Source organism: Helianthus annuus, chromosome 16 (genome assembly GCF_002127325.2).
Source record: "Helianthus annuus cultivar XRQ/B chromosome 16, HanXRQr2.0-SUNRISE, whole genome shotgun sequence".
Classification (NCBI taxonomy): Eukaryota; Viridiplantae; Streptophyta; class Magnoliopsida; order Asterales; family Asteraceae; genus Helianthus; species Helianthus annuus.
The window spans coordinates 194,200,853-194,215,896 of record NC_035448.2 but is presented as its reverse complement, the minus strand read 5'-3'; the positions used below and the strand labels follow the sequence as shown (position 1 = coordinate 194,215,896).

The 15,044-nt window shown below is 39.2% G+C and overlaps 1 long non-coding RNA gene across 1 annotated transcript; it reads right to left on the bottom strand.

Annotated features, from left to right (window-relative positions):
* Nucleotides 1–391: 391 nt before the first annotated feature.
* LOC118488032 lies at nt 392–3,215 on the bottom strand. The gene is made up of 3 exons (XR_004883316.1): nt 2,134–3,215; nt 1,264–1,949; nt 392–542 (listed from the first exon to the last, which is right to left on the bottom strand). It is a non-coding gene; the product is annotated as an uncharacterized LOC118488032 (long non-coding RNA).
* Nucleotides 3,216–15,044: the final 11,829 nt, after the last annotated feature.

Here is a 15,044-nt window from a genome sequence, read left to right as displayed (position 1 = left end):
CACAAATCGGCTTGTCCCGAAAACGGGGTTGTAGCCATGCCTAAATCTGCCTACGAACTGAACTGGCTACCAAGCATGAAATTAACATGTGATTTGCCGATTCTTGCGCACAGCTACATAACCGAGGAAGGGCATTAATAATAACCAAACCTCGCCAGTCAATGCATTCGAATTTGGGATTTTACCCGCAATTGCTCGCCATAAAAGTAGACTGACCTTTGGTATCGCCCAATCACTCCATCTAAATATCCTTTGCTGCTGCGCATTTCCGTCGCAGTCCATTTCCAGTTTAACCTACATTATGCTTAATCTTCCCCAACTATCAGCCATAAGCAAAATCTATATCATTATGTAGATAAAAAAAAACAAACCACATACATGCATTCTGGAATTTTGGTTTATGGTTTCTTTCTGGTACACACACTTACTGCAAATACACTGACCTATAACTTCATTACAACTGTTAAAAGGATGTCAAAAGCCTGCCTTGTCATGTGTAAGCATGTACCACCCAACCTGCTTTTTGTATGCTGGATCTGCCTCTGCAAAGTTGTTAAAAGAAGTATAATACACGAATTTTTCAGAGTTCACATTTCTCTACAACTAATATGTTTCCCCAGGTACCACGCTTTCGTGATAACTCCTTCAATTTGAATAGCAATGTGTTCGGAAACTTGAATTAACCAAAACTCAAAGAAAAATCAGTCATAAACGAAAATTGAATATGTTTAAAAGTAATCATCCAAGTCTTATTCGTCATATTAATCTTTCATTCGTATAAACTACATATATCTAAAATGTATATTCATTATAGAGTTAATTACTGTTTTGGTCCCTGTGGTTTGTCAAAAATCACTATTTCAGTCCATTAGTTTAAAAATTGCGATTTCAGCCCCTGTGGTTTCACTTTCGTAACCATTTCAGTCCACCTCGTAACCATTTCAGTCGCTGTACTTAACAGAATAATGGATTGAAATGGTTACGAAAGTGAAACCACAGGGACTGAAATGGTTACGAAAGTGAAACCACAGGGACTGAAATCGTAATTTTTAAACTAATGGACTGAAATAGTGATTTTTGACAAACCACAGGGACCAAAACAGTAATTAATAGTTCATTTATATTTAAGTGTTTGTTTGTCGGTCGGGTAAGGCCTAAGAGCATTAAGCTCATTAGTCCCTCGCGTCTCACGCGCGAAATTTAACCACAAATCATATAGGCGGAATAAATAATGTACTAAGTTGTCGGGTTATGAGTTTATACCTTCAGATGGACCATTCTTGACTGTGATTGGTCGTAGTTGACTGTCGTTTACAAAGTTTATCCATTATCCGACCTGAACTATCACTAAAGCACCAAAATTTATATATAAACTGTAAATAAGCATATATAAGTAACTATTTTGGTTAATCTTTCCATAAAAAACTTTCACAGATTGACTATTTGACTGCCATACAAACCACAAAGGCAAAACAACACAAGTACGCTTCGCCTTAAATCTCCTCTAGCACCCGTACGCTTCGCCTTTAGTTTCCTCATGTTCTCTTGATTCCATCATTCTTTTCCCCACTAATACTATGTTCATCAAACTAAATTAACTCATGTTTTTTCAAAAATAATAACAAACATAATAATCCTAGGAATAACACATGAATAAACATTTTGAGCATATATTTGACAAGCTCTTAACACATGTCCATAAAATACAATTTTTTTAACCAAATTTAATATGACACCTAATAATTAAATAAATATATATGTAGCCATTAGAACCACACATAAACAGAAATAACAATTTTCACAGCTTATGTATTACTTTAGCGCATTGTAAATTACTTTAGAAAATTAAAAGAAACCTGCTAGAACTAAAAAAACTGAAGAGGCTTGCTTTGTGTCCATGACCAAGTCTTCATGATTCTCCTCCACCCCAGCTAAAACATCACCTTTATCTGCAACACGTGCCAACCAAAATCAGAATAGAGATTCAGAAGAAATCATAAATATTGTACACTACTTAGAAGACAAACTGTATTTATGTTTTCTAACATGTAGCAGCAATAAAATGATCAGTTCTCAGGAAGCCATCCTAATAGAAACACTATAAAAATACACTTTAATTGGGAATGGAATCACCTTGTATCTCGCCCCCTCTCTCCTTCTCTTAGAGCTTCCTGCCCCTTCTCTCTTCTATTTCCTTCTTCGCTCTATGACCTGGGCATCCTGACATGGATATACATTGGTGATAAAGTTGGATACGTGTCGTACAAAGCACATAACATCATTACTGATCGTCGATCTAAAAAGAAGCATAGGGAAAACGCCTAAACCCGTTACCAAGTAAAGTGTTGTGATAGTTTTTTTTTTTCACTTCATGTAGACTCATTACCAAGTAAACGGAAGCTACAATATGACTGGTTCCTAATAAAATTGGACATCCAATCTGACTTGTTACGACCCGTTACAAAATGTAAGCCACGATCGAGAAATTGCAACCTCTATAACTTGCAATCTAAGTTGCTACAAAATAAAGGCTGCAATCTATCCACTACCAACAAAATACGATTTATTGTGTACACATATAATGTCGAACAAACTTGTGTTGATTCTTAGGTCATTCTCTTTACCTGGTAAAAAAAACTGTTTTTGTTAGATATGACTTATGAGTAAAGAATCAAGTATCAACCGTTGTTCAATCGATCAATGGTCTGAGAGTTCATCACTTTCCTCATCTATGGAGTTTGGTAGTATGCAGCTCAAAGATTGATCAGGTTAACTTTTTTGGGTTAACATTTTGTTGATTAGGTTCAGAATTATCCTTTTTCTCCATCACTCGTTGAATGCTTTCTTCATAACCTTGTATGAAGCTCTTTGGTGCATCTTTGTAAGCAGAGGCTTGGGTCATCTAAACCTGTTGCAAACCAGACCTGAGTGTCTCCATAAAACATAGCATGAAAACGTAAGTTGCTCATATGCACATGTCTATATCACATTTGTGCTCCATAATAAAATGCCCTGGCTCTTTAGCCCCTAAAGTTTTCATTAGTGACAAAATCAGTTAAATATTCAAAAGGTGTTGAATAAAAGGTAATACTAAAAGGGATTAGAAAATTAAAAAAAAAACAACTTGACTGATATGGGAATTAAAATGGTTCAGAACTAAAATGGTATTTCTTTAGTATCATTGTGATTTACAACATGGTCTAGAATAAGCAGCTAAATAACAAAGAAACCATGTGATTACCTTCAAAGATTGTGATGAACGTTGCTAGAGATTCCACATTTCAACCTGTAATAAATTCAATCAAACATCAACAAAATCACAATCACAATTAACACATCATTTAATTAAAGCATTTGTTCTCCAATCTCAAACCAACAACATTTCTTCTTAATCGCTCTGAAAATCAACTACTCGTCATATAATTACCTCGAATTAGCTGTAAACCTTGACTGTTACCGGTTACCACGAATCCACCATCATCGTCGTCATCGGCGGCCGACCTCCAAGCTTTAAACCTCGACTGTTACCGGTTACGACGAACCCACCATCATCGTCGTCAACAGCGGCCGACCTCCAAAGCCGCCGCTGTGCCTCAAAACCCTAGACACAACAGGTGTTATCGCCGGAGTATGATGGACGCTGGAGAGCTTGGCTATTGACGATGCTGCTTCTCCCTCTCTGTCTTCCTCAGTGTTTTGTTGACGGATATATTTAGGTTAGGAAGAGTGAAGAAGGAAGCAAGCGTTGAGTATCAGGTGATGGTTTCACCACCGGTTCTGTTTTAAGAAGAAAGATAGGGTGGAGTTATGAGGGAGATAACACGTAGCAAAATGACAAGTAAGTCAAACACCGCCCTTAGAAACCTCTAAGGCCCAGACACGTTGTTAGGATTTGAGGCTGTCATGATTCGTGTTTGTTTGCATAAAACTAAAATGAGTTGCAAACAAAGTAAACACAAACAAAGGAAAGTAGAGATTGATAAACAATTGCTTTTCATTGAGTCAAATGATTGAAATACAAAGCAAATGATTACAGTAAAAGCTTACAATCTAAACTCCCCCTCAGCCTGATACACCAGAGTTGGTTGCACAAGATGAAAGGATGAATTGAGGAGAAGAACTCACTCAAAACGATCAAGTGTAACAGTACAGAGTACTGTCATACTTATAGGCAAACCAAACTACTGATATACTTCAGCTGACGTCACCATGATAGTGACATCTAACGACCTAACAAACTACAAATACTGTCCTATACAAACTACTGTTATGTAACATCTGATATTCACTAACATACAAAACATAAGGAAAACTACTGCTTCACGTTCCACTGTTGTAGCCTTAGCACAGATGTTGAGTCTTTAGTGCTTCCTTCAAAGGTGATCAGTCTTTGAGAGGGCAGTGCTTGAAACTTCAGCAGCACTTAGGAAACAGCAGTAGATAGAGCAAGAGAGTTTGTCTTCAGCAGTTGTTAGGTAATCATCAGAGTTTGGTTTATCAGTTGTTGTAGTTGAGCAGCACTTAACATTTATCAGCTGTTAGATAACCACTGTCAAGGGGAGAGATTAGAGTAAACTGCTGCTTATTAGGAGTCCACTGATGGGATCCGGTTTTGGCTTTACATTATCTGTTCCTCTGTTAGGGTTCAATCCCAACAATCTCCCCCTGGAACAGATAATGCCAAAACCCTTCCTTATTCAGGACCTTTATTTTTCATCAGAAGTTCCATTGCTTTTCTTTTAAAATCTTCCTCAAAATCCTTGGAACTTGTGTCATCCTCATCCCTGCACAGTGTAAGCTCAAGGAGATCCTGTCGATCTTCAGCACCTAGGCCTAGTGCCTGATTCCTTGATATATGCTTCACATCACCATTGAATCTGAGCAAAGTCAATACGTGGGTCTTTTGATCAGACATCCACTTTAGTATTTTTTGAACTCAATGGGTTTCTTTTGATCAGTCAATACGTGGGTCTTTTGATATGTCAGCAGATGTCTTCTGCTTTTGAGCAGGGGATGGAGAATGGGAAATGATATTTGAAGGTGATGATGGTGGTGGTGACTCATCATCAGGAATGAAGACCCTTCTCCTTTTTGAAGAAGAGGCTGATGATGTTTTGGGTGGATCAGTGGTTTGAGATTGGATGGCAGTGGATTGTGATTGACTAACAGTGGTTGAAACAACTGGTGCTTCAATCACTGTTGTCACTACAGCAGATGTTGTAACATCTGCTGTCTTCTACTTTATGGCAGGAGGCAGTGGTGGTGTGGCTTTGGATGATGGTGGTTTGGTGGTTTTTGGTTTTGATGATGATTTTTGTGTTGTAAACACAGATGGTGGTGAAACAGTAGTTGTGATGGTGTCTGATGAGGTGGTGTGTGTTGGAGGTGTGTGTGTTGATGAGATGGTAGCTGTTTGGCTACTTGCAGCAGTTTTTGTAACTGCTGGTGTATCAGCTGTTTTGGGTTTCTCAGGTTCAATGTGCATCCCATCTTCTATACCTTTCTTTTTCAACCTGTTTTTCTCCCCCTTTTTGGCATTATCTGCCAGGGGTGTATCCATGAAGAAAATGGCAGATGGAGCTTTCTCACTTTGAGCATTCTGTTGAATGCTGGCCTTTATAGCCTTTATATCAGCTTGTGTATCTTTGAACCGAGATTCAACCATGTTGGTCAACATTTGCACTTGAAGAGCATGCTTTTTAGCAGCCATTTGTTGTTGTTGTTCAAGCAGTGGTTGGAGGATATTCCATAGCTCATTTGCAGCAAATGCTTGTGGAGCAGGTGCTTGAGCAGGAGGAGCAGATGATTGGGCTATTTGAGCTTGTAACAGCTGCTGCACCATATCTTTTATTTCTGCAACTGAAGATTCCAGGTTTTCAACTCTGGCCGTCAATTCATTATATCTTGAATCATCACCTGAATTAACAGGATCATCTGAATCCCCACCAGCAGTGGTTGTATCAATGTTTGACTTAGGAAGTGAATCCCAAAAATCATCCATTGATGCCCCTTGTTCTTGGTACTGGGGACTTCTTTCTTCAGCAATCGATAAACCTTTGATGGTACCAGTGGTTATATTTAACTCACTGGTGGTTACCGATGTTGCCATGGAAGAAATTGCCTTCAAGGGAGTCTTAGTTATGAAACAACTGTCCAACTGAAGATCTGTTGATCCATCAGTTGTAGTTGCTGCTCCACTTGAACTATCACCAAGAGTTACTTGTAACTCAAGGGGTGTAACCTCCTCAACTGTTGCTGGGATAGCAGAGGTATGCACATCAGACCCAGTCACTTGTGGAGGTATACTCTCAGTGATAGGTGATTGAGAGGAACTGGTTTGTGTCTGTGCCATGGTTGCAAAAGTCGCTAGGCGCTCTCTAGTCGGATTCGGGAGTACTCGTGAAGTACTCGGCCTAGGCGGAGATTACTCGGGGAGTAATGGGCCTAGGTGAACGGTACTCGGGCCTCGGCAGCCTACCTTGTAGCGAGTACTCGGGGAGTACTCAGAGCCTAGGCGGGACTTTTACAACCGTGCCATATCAACTGCATGCAACAGGGGCATTATTGATTGTGATAATATTATATGTGAGGGTGTGGGGGTAGAAAGAGACATGTCCTTGGGATCAGGACTGTGGAAGATGGATCCGAGTGGATACAGAGCTTCATAATGTGGTGTCCCAGTGCTTACAACCTGACCCTTTTGTGAGGATGCAGGAGGAGTTTTAGGCTGGGGATGAGATCTTTCTTCCAACTGCTATGAGGAAGTAGCAGCAGTGGTTTCTTGTGACTTTTGTGTTGTCACTGGCATTAACTCTGGGATCTCATCTTCCAGAGTTACCTTTGGTGTGGGTTTGGTGGGTTTTCTGGATGGTTTTCTTTTGGTCTTTTTGGTGGCAGGTGTTGGTTTCAAAGCAGTGGGTGTGCTACTTTGATCACCTGGAGCAGTGGGCTCAGCAGTGGTTACTACAGGGTCAGTGGCAGTTTCTAAAACCTGCTCTGCCTCTTTTGTTTTTAATTTTATTGGTGCCATCATTCTTGAAAAAGTTTCTTTTGTTAAAAAGTTTATTTTGAATGAAACACCTTGTTTGGGCAGTTCTGCATCTTTCTCTACAAATGTTTGTTCAAAATAATAGCTTAGAAATCTCGGAAAGAGCAGAAAAGCTTTATTATCAACGTTCTTTACCAAATCCTCAAATATTACCTGGGAGTAGTTAAAGTTTTTGTCGTTTAAAATTGCATACCCCAGGCATTGGATTTTTGTTGGTATCTCATTGAAGGACGTTGTTTTATTTGAAACACACATGAGCAGTGTGTGAAATAAAAATCTGGGTGCAGAAGGGAAATAACCCTTTTGTAGGGTATCTACCTTTGGTTGTTCTGCATAACCCCTGTTCATGAAATCCTTTACCAACTCGTCTTTTGTAAAAGAGGTTTTTCCATTTAAATCATCGAGTTTAAAGGTTTCAGAGATGGATTTCGGAGAGATTTTTACCTTCTTACCCTGTATCGAGGAGTTGATGGCGGCGGTGATATCTCCTTGTTTTTCAAGGGTGGCATTTTTCCAGAACTCTCTCTGGGTATCAAGGTAAATAGGAGCGTCTGCTGTTATCAAAGTTTTGTACTTTGATGCAGAAATGATGTCAAGGATGGAGTCGAATGTGTGGTTATCGGTGGGTTTTGTGAGTATACCCACATAATTGTGTGGAGCTTTGTAGCGTATCTCCATGGTTTCAGCGGCCATTTCAGTGGCTTCTGCTGTTTTGGAGGAAGATGATGAAGGTTTTGTTTTTTATTTCGATTTTGGCTTCGTCATTTTTTATGATGAATATCGAAGAAGATTTTTGGAGTTATGAGAGGGAAACTGTTTTGTGAAGAGAATGTTTGGAATTCAATTCGACAGTGTAATCCTCTGTTTGGATTTAATCAGGGTTTTATTTAGGGAAAAAGTGATTGCTGATGTGGCAGCGGTTATTTTGATCTGAAGGCTAAAAACGGACCACGTGTCAAACATCTGATGGAATGGTAAATGATGGAAGACAGTTGTTTTAACAACTACTGATGGATCAAGCATCAGTAGTTACAACGGTAACAAAATGAAACAGTGGATGTATCAGTGGTTGAAACAATGATTTTAACATCAGTGTTTTTGAAGAGCAGAGGTTGACACTTTAGCAGTGGACAGACTTTAGAAAACAGATGTTAAGGCACAACAACATTTTAGATACAGCAGTGGATAAAAATGAAGATCATATGTTTAACAACTGTTTGTGCAGCAGTGTTTTGACTTTTGACAAATAATTTTAGCATCTGTTGGTTTAGATGTAGATATTGATTTTTGTCTTTGTGGAAACACAATATCTTATCTATCATCTGTTGAGCACCAAAAATGCTATTCTTAACAAAATACATTTTAGATGTATTATATCAAGATTAAGTTGTCAGCAGTCATTTTCAGAAATTTTGTTCAAGGTTTTGCCATCTGTCTATTATTTCAGACAGTGATTTAGCATCCCAGATGATGAAGTCTTGCTCTACTTAGAACAACTCATTTTATGTCTAATTACTAGAACATGAGTGTCTTAGTAGTTTAAAAATGAATTTACAATCAATTTCTGATCTGTGACAAACTAAACTTGAGCTTAACATGACCTTGATGTGTGAGTCATTTCCTTTTGACCAGTTTTAAGGATAGTAATTTCACACAAAAATAAGGAGATTACATCCAGACCAGAGATGAACTTTCACTATTAAAAAAGAGTAAAAGTTCAAAATACATTTTATAGAAATTAAAATGCATCTGGTTTTATTAAAAGGAAAACACCCTTTTTTAAAAAAATAAAAGATGTTTTGGATATAATCAAAAGGATCTGACAGTTTTTTTTTTTAAGTAAATGATCAAATTATTCTCAAGTTATTCTGACCATTATTTGGGTCATTTTCTTGTCAATTGATTGTAAATTTCTTTTGAGCACAATCACTGGATATGCCATTGTTACCAGAACAATTTCTGTATTGATGAATGCACATAGTTGCATGATGACCACTGAAGATCTAATTTTAACCTCAAAAGTGTTTTATGCTAATACTCTTTTCTTTTGATTTCAAAAGTTTTGAGATAGTCACACTTTGAGATTTTGTTTATTTCCCTTTTTCCTTTTTACCCTTATTATTCATATGTTCAGAAATACTCACTAGGAGATTATATTTTGAACATACTTTGTCCATAATCACTTTGAAGCAATGTTTTAAGAAATCTGACCATGTTTGAACATGTTTTAGTTCAGATTTCACATTACTTATGATTAGGACTGTTTTGACATCTTATTTTTCTCAATATGTGTTAGACAAGGTTGATTTGGTCCTTTTGTAGGCACTCAACATGCCTTTGAACACATGAGAGATTTTGACTAAAGTTTTTCTCCCTCTTTTCGATATCAGCAGTATGCAGGTGTTTTAGATGACCACAAGTTTTGCTGATCTGAGGTACATACTTTAGTGTTTATTAAAAAAACATCACAAATATCGAAAACAACAATTGTAATTCATTTTGAAACATTTAATGATCTCATAATTTATCAGATATTTTGCAAATCTGAAAACTATAAGTGACATATGTATGAAAACATTTGTTGTGTGAGATTTGTGTGTCATATGACATCTTGGTTGATTTACAGAGTTTTTGAATAACCATTTTGATCATGATTTGCTCATTACTCTGTTTTTCAACTGAATGCAACCAACCTTAGTATCAATGAATTTTGAGCTGAACTGTTATGTCAAATTGATTGTTAGATCGAATTTGACTGTCCAAGCTCTGATACCAATTGTTAGGATCTGAGACTGTCATGATTCGTATTTGTTTGCATAAAACTAAAATGAGTTGCAAACAAAGTAAACACAAACAAAGGAAAGTAGAGATTGATAAACAATTGCTTTTCATTGAGTCAAATGATTGAAATACAAAGCAAATGATTACAGTAAAAGCTTACAATCTAAACTCCCCCTCAGCCTGATACACCAGAGTTGGTTGCACAAGATGAAAGGATGAATTGAGGAGAAGAACTCACTCAAAACGATCAAGTGTAACAGTACAGAGTACTGTCATACTTATAGGCAAACCAAACTACTGATATACTTCAGCTGACGTCACCATGATAGTGACATCTAACGACCTAACAAACTACAAATACTGTCCTATACAAACTACTGTTATGTAACATCTGATATTCACTAACATACAAAACATAAGGAAAACTACTGCTTCACGTTCCACTGTTGTAGCCTTAGCACAGATGTTGAGTCTTTAGTGCTTCCTTCAAAGGTGATCAGTCTTTGAGAGGGCAGTGCTTGAAACTTCAGCAGCACTTAGGAAACAGCAGTAGATAGAGCAAGAGAGTTTGTCTTCAGCAGTTGTTAGGTAATCATCAGAGTTTGGTTTATCAGTTGTTGTAGTTGAGCAGCACTTAACATTTATCAGCTGTTAGATAACCACTGTCAAGGGGAGAGATTAGAGTAAACTGCTGCTTATTAGGAGTCCACTGATGGGATCCGGTTTTGGCTTTACATTATCTGTTCCTCTGTTAGGGTTCAATCCCAACACACGTTGTAAAGTCACTATTCATTCCCATTATCTATTATCATATTAAGATTGGATTTCCATAAATAAAAAAAAACATTTAACTAAGTTAAGTGGATAAGTAAATTAATTTATAAGGTCTAGGGACTGGTTGTACATTTAGTGAAACTTGACTGGGACTAAGCGCATGTTGGGTTGTTTCAAACAAACCCGATTCGACTGGGAGGTTCCTAATAACGATCTGCACTCAAGCGTGGGCATATGTATCGACTTGGTTAGGAAATCTTGATGGTCAAATACGAGTTTCTTCTTGTTTTGAGCTCCAATTATCTTATAGGAGGCAGCAGGGTCTGTTCCTTAGTAAGATAATTTTTGTGAGGCTCAAATACAAGTTTAATCTTGTTTTGAGCTCCAATTATCTTATAGGAGGCGTTGGCAAATGAAGATACACGGTACCCATCAACATCACGTATGGTGAGGTTGAAGCTCACCATGTCGGGCATCGAGTGTACTAAACCCGTTTTCTTCAAAACTGTTCAGTACTAAAGCTCGGCTCCCAAAGTGGCGGTATTATCATCGTCGGTGGTAAGGTTCACCATCGGGAAGGAGGTGGAGGTCGTCGAGTTACTAGTTCGAAAGTTGCCATCTTTTTTAGAAGAAGAGGTTAGGATTTCGAAGGATAAAGAGAAGACTAAGAAATAGGGATGTTTTGAAGGATACAAAGAAGTAGGGATGTTTAAAAAAATCCGGATCCGAAACCAAATCCAAAATATCCAGATGTTTTGAAGGATACAGAGAATTAGGGGTGTTAAAAAAATCTGGATCCGAAACTGAATCCGAAATATCCAAAAATCCGTATCCGAAAACCTGGTTTTGAAAAGCCCAGCTACCGACCTAACCCATTCAATACTACTTATCATTATTTTTGTGTTAATAGAAAATTCGAGTCATCAGTTTCAATTAGGAGATTGTTATCAAATAATATGATACCGATTTCTGTGTTTGAACCAAACAAACAAATACTCGAGAGAAACGAAAGGTCGCCGGAGAGAAACGTAAGGTCGCCGGAGAGAAACGTAAGGTCTCCGACCGTCGCTGGGGGCTCGACGAAGAGGAGATTACTCGGATTAGTGTCCAGGGTCGTCGACTATTGGCTCAACCTTTAACCCTAACCTGACCTTCGATTCTTCCATTTGCCATTCCAGGACTGGTCTCATTGTATCAAAATCTTGGGGGTAACAAATCGCTGAAGGCTCGACGAAGAAAAGTCTCTTGGAATATCGTGCGAGGTCTAACCTGAATCACATACTAGTTGTTTTTTAACGTGACCTTTCATTATATTTTGAGTTTTCTTTGCTTCCATTCGCTGGAAGGATTGTGTTCCCGAAGTGGCACCATTCAGAAATGGATAGGAACGGCTATGATCGGAACTATGATAACAGAGAGGAAGAACCATGGCGGGTGGCCAAATACAAAGGAAAGAGGCTCATTGACGGGGGAAAGAACAACAGATGCCTACAAAGAAAGGAAACTTCTTTCTACATCGGAAACCTGCCGGCTGACTGTTCGAGTTTTCTATTCTGGGATGTATTTGCGGGTTTTGGTATGATGACAGATGCTTACGTTCCAAGGAAAAAAGACAAAAAAGGTAATACATTTGGATTTGTAAGATTTAAAGAAGTATGGGATGCTCACTACATGGCAGAATATCTTAGCACTGCAAGAATCGATTATAAGAAACTATTCGTTAAGCCGGCCAAATTTGCTAAGGAAGATGAAAGATATAATAACAATCCCCCTCGATTTAAACAAACGCAAGAGGAGGGTTACAGACAAGAATCTCAAGGTGGCAAGCCAAACAAACCTAACATAAATTCGTTTCAAGCTAATGGAGGAAGCAATCTGAACATGAGACAGACACATACAAATGCTGGCAGATCCTATGCAGATGTTATTATAGGTAATATACATGCAGACGTTAAAACAGGTATTACACATGCTAAGGAACCGGAGAGTGTAGAAAACATCTTGGTGGTTGAAAGTGAAGCCTCAAAAAGATGGAGGAATAATTCTTTGGTGGGGGAAATAAGGAACCCATTTGATCTTAAATGTATTCATAAACTTCTCGAGGAGGATGAGATGAATGGATTTATTACCAGATAATGGGGGGCTTAAGGGTCTTATTAACCTTTTCAAATAAAAAAGAAGCGTCGGATTTTTTGGAACAAAAGAAAGAGAGCTGGGAGAAGTGGTTCAAGGTTTTACACGTCTGGGATGGTCGTCACTTACCGTTTCAAAGATTAGCTAAACTATCTATAAGAGGTGTTCCGATTCAATTCTGGGGTCCTTCTATATTTGATCAAATAGGTGGTCTACTGGGTAAGGTGATTTTACCCTCACCGGCAAACGACGAAGACCTGGACCTATCGGTCAGTACGGTAGGAATCATCACAAATAATGTGGCCCGGTTAAACAGTAAGTTAACAATTGAATGGCATGGTCATCCTCACGAGATTCTGATTACGGAAGACATTGATGCCGGCATCCCTTTCTTTTCAAACATGTCCGGTGACAGTGTTGTCAATCGGGAAGATGTACAGTCAGACTCAAATCATTCGGTGGGTGCTGAAGCGTCAGTTTTAAATGATGAAGACCTCGGTAACAAAGTCATTAATCAGCATGAGGAGGATAAGAACGAGGATGAATATACGGCGAATTTGAAGTCCCAAGATGTCCCTCTCTCTGAATCACGCCGAAATAATGATGCGGACCCTACTTCCAATGATGATGATGACTCAGACATGGGCCCCTACGACACACCCCCACCTCCTCCTCGTATTAGGCCACCAGACTTTTGGGCCAACAACTCCAATGTGGGCCTAAATGAATTGTTTAAGGAGAATGTTTGTATACTTGAAACCCCACCTTCCAAGCCCAATTCCCCCTCTGCTCTACACCAGCCCAACCCAAACCTTGATTTAAATCAGGCCTCCCCTGACCCATTCAACATTATGGAGTTACTTAACGGGGAGAACAGTAACGCTCATCCTCTTGACCTAAACAACCCCCCTCCTCTCCCTGTCGCTGTCCAGTCTCAGTCATCCCCGGGCGCTGGCCGTAAAGGAAACACACGGAAATCAAAATCTAGATTCCCATCCATGAAGATGAAGGAAACCCTCTGGGTCCCAAAAACTGCTGAACTGTCCAAGCAAAAATATAAAATCGGTACAGCACAATCCTCAGAGACATCAACAATGCCGGAAAAAAACAATGTTGAAAAGGAAGCTAGCTTAACTGTAGAAGTGGGTGAATGTCTGGGCTTCAACATGACAGGTGCTGCTGACAGATTGAAGCAGCAGCTCAACGGTGAACAGGCGTCAAACGTTCCCCAATGAATTACTTGTCTACCAATATAAGAGGGGCGGGTGATCCCCTGAAACTGGAACGAATCAGGGACTTGAGGAAAAAGAATAACATCTCTTTTATTTCCATCCAAGAAACACAATTCTCCAACTCATCTCATCTACAGGTCAGCTCTTTTTGGGGAAATTCTCCAGTTGAGTTTGAATAAGTTGAATCCTCTGGCAGATCAGGTGGTTTATTGAACATGTGGGATCCAACGGTTTTTAATCGAACATCCTCTGTGTCCAACCGGTACTTCCTGGCCACTTCAGGTGTTATGAAAAATGGAGGGACCGAAATCAACATAGTTAACATATACGCTCCGCATGATGCAACTCTCAAAAGGAACCTTTGGGCGGCCTTAACGAACCTTATGAATTCCCTGAATGGGTGTTGGATTTTTCTAGGTGATTTCAATTGTGCTCGCGAACCTAGGGAACGAAAGAATGTGAAATTCGACCCTCTGTCAGCTGAGGATTTTAACAGGTTCATCCGTTTGGCAGGCTTATCCGAATATGCCATGACGGGGTGCTCTTTTACCCACCGATCGGACGATGGCAAGCGATTCAGTAAAATAGATCGTATACTCATCTGTCACTCCTTCTTATCCATGTGGCCTTCGGCTACCCTTACTGGTCTCCCCAGGTACCGATCCGATCACCGTCCTCTTCTTCTTACTTGTTCAGATGTCAGGTTCGGTCCCCCCCCCCTTCGTTTCTTTAATTCGTGGCTTAAAGAAACTGAACTAGAAGACATTGTCAAAAAAGCTTATAGAGAAGTCGAACCTTTTGGACTTCCTGATAAGCTACTGGCGGAACGGTTCAAGGCCATTAAATTGGCATTAAAGCCCTGGTGTAAAAATAATAGAGTCAAAAACAGCGAGGTTCTAGCAGATCTCCTAGAAAAGGTGGAATTTCTTGACCTTAAAGCGGAAAACAGTATGCTAACTGAAGAAGAGGCTGTCAACAGGGAGATCTGGATCAAGCGCTTAGGCGAAATCGAAGATAATAACTTGGCAGATTTAAAGCAGCGTGCAAAGGTTAAATGGATCAGGGACGGTGATGAA